The sequence below is a fragment of the Chrysochloris asiatica genome, unplaced genomic scaffold (genome assembly GCF_000296735.1).
Source record: "Chrysochloris asiatica unplaced genomic scaffold, ChrAsi1.0 scaffold00138, whole genome shotgun sequence".
NCBI lineage: Eukaryota > Metazoa > Chordata > Mammalia > Afrosoricida > Chrysochloridae > Chrysochloris > Chrysochloris asiatica.
The window spans coordinates 5,806,499-5,808,791 of NW_006408656.1; positions in this window are offsets into that span (position 1 = coordinate 5,806,499).

The window sequence follows — 2,293 nt, forward strand, 5'->3', positions numbered from 1 at the left end:
TCACTCCTTCTTCCTAGTCTGTCTTTGTCTGGCAGCTCATCTGAAACCTGTCCACCATGGGTGACCCTGCTGGTATTTAAAATACTGGTGGCATAGCTTTCAGAATCACAGCAATTCACAAGCCACCACAGTATGATAAACTGACTGGCAAGTGGTGGTTAGAGTCGGTTTCGACTCATAGTGACCCTATACAGGGTTTCCAAGGCTGTAAACCTTTATGGGAGTAGAAAGCCTCATCTTTCTCACCTGGAACAGCTTGTGGTTCGCAGCCCGATTCGTAACCACTATGCAACCAGAGCTCCTTGTGGCATATAGGTGTTTAATATTCAGGAGGTCCCACTCATCTATTTATCTTCTTCTGTTATTGTGTTTTCAGTTATGTTTAATATTTATGCCATGAACAGAGCACCTAAGTTTGTCTCTATTTTTTCATTGATGATCTTTATAGTTCTCGGTTTTACATGTGGGTCTCTAATCCACTTTGAGTTTGTTTTTGCATATGGTGTGAGATATGAGTCTTGTGTCATTCTTCTGTAAGTGGATTTCCAGTATTGCCAGCACAATTTTATTGACGAGATTATCTCTTCCTCATTTAATGTGTTTGGGTCCTTTTAAAGCTATTGCCCTTCGTAAGGAGAGAATACATTAGTGCTAACTTTGTCTATACTTTTCTTTAAGTTAATCAGTAGTTTACCCCCACCATGAGGGCTATTATAGTAACAGAGAAGTTCCTGAAATGCCTTGGTGGGATCAACACAACCTGAGATAAGAATAAAGAAATACCTGAAAGTCCTAGGAAGGATCAACATAACCTGAGATAAGGAGGACAATAAAGTCCTGGGAACTCCACCTCACCCTATGCCCCAAATCCTTATAAATCCTATTTTCCTTTTCTCCTCAAAGAGGCAGTCTTTAGAGGACTAGCAATCCCTATACTGCCTGTATATCTGATATACATGAGACCATGCTTCTGTACCAGATCCCTATCTCCTAGTCATTGGGCTTCCTCTTGGCAGGCAGCAGTTATACAGTATGAGAAGGTAGGAGAGTCAGTTGATTCTGACAGTAGGCAGCCAGTGCTGATCTCATTTGGGCAATGAGAAAGCAATTTCCCAATTTCCACAGTGCATCACACAACACATGGAAAATAAATGGGTAGTAAAGAAATATAATGCATAGAGATCACTTTTTCAGAAACTCTGATTTCAGGTTCTGGGAAGAAGGGATGTAAAGTCTTCCTGCAGGGAAGCAGGAAGTTCATTAGAATATGATTGTGGAGTCAACACCAAGGGAAGAGAAGGAAGCAAGACTGAACAGAAAGAGAAGTTGAGCTAGGATGTAGGACAAAGCTAAGGTGTTCAACTCAGCCAAACTTCCACTTTATCCCCAGTTGGGTGAAAGGGCTGGGTCTACACACCCATATAGATCTGTCATTTGATGTGATCTGTCATTTGATGTGGGGCATTATCTGAGAGCTGAGGGCCAACTGCCAGCAGCTGAGGTAATGAGTCCTCATCCTGGGCAGTGCCTACTACAGTGATAGCTTACAAGTTAATAGAGTGGAGAGAGGAATCTTTTTTTCTGGATGTTCAGAGGAATACCAAAAATTAATATAACAGAAAGACAGGAAGGGACATGAAAGAAGGATGAATGGAAAGGGGAGACACAGGGAGAAAGTGGGAAGAGTACTGTTGTTACAATTGTGGGAATTGCAATCAATGCAACAAAACAAAATGTGTATGAATTGTTGAATGGAAAACTAATTTGCTCTGTAAACTTTCATCCAAACCACAATAAAAGTTTTTAAAAAATTAATGTAACAATATATTTATTGCAAGTAAATATGATTCAGATGTATCAGGAGACTACCACCAAGGATATTAGTCTCCAGACCATTGTAATTCTACAAAGGAGCTCCATACCCAAGGCAGAAAATGATATCGGCTAAGCTTCCTACTAGACTATTGTTTGACTTGAAGGAGATGTTAGGAAATAAATTCCTTAAAGGTTCAAGGCCAATGGCCTGAGTGGGTCACCCCATCTCCATGGACCCAGAAATCTGAATTCAAGGAGAATTAAAATGGATAGAAAAAACTAAAATAGGTTTGAACTGCCAACCTTGCTGTCCAGTGCTTATCCTACAGCACCACACCAGGACTCTATATAGGGTATTGTTGTTGTTGTTTAGTGCCGTTGAGTTGGTTCTGACTCATAGCAACCCTATATAGGTTTTCCAAAAAGTAGCTGGTGTGTTTGAACTGCCAACCTTGTGGTTTCCAGTCCAATGTTGATC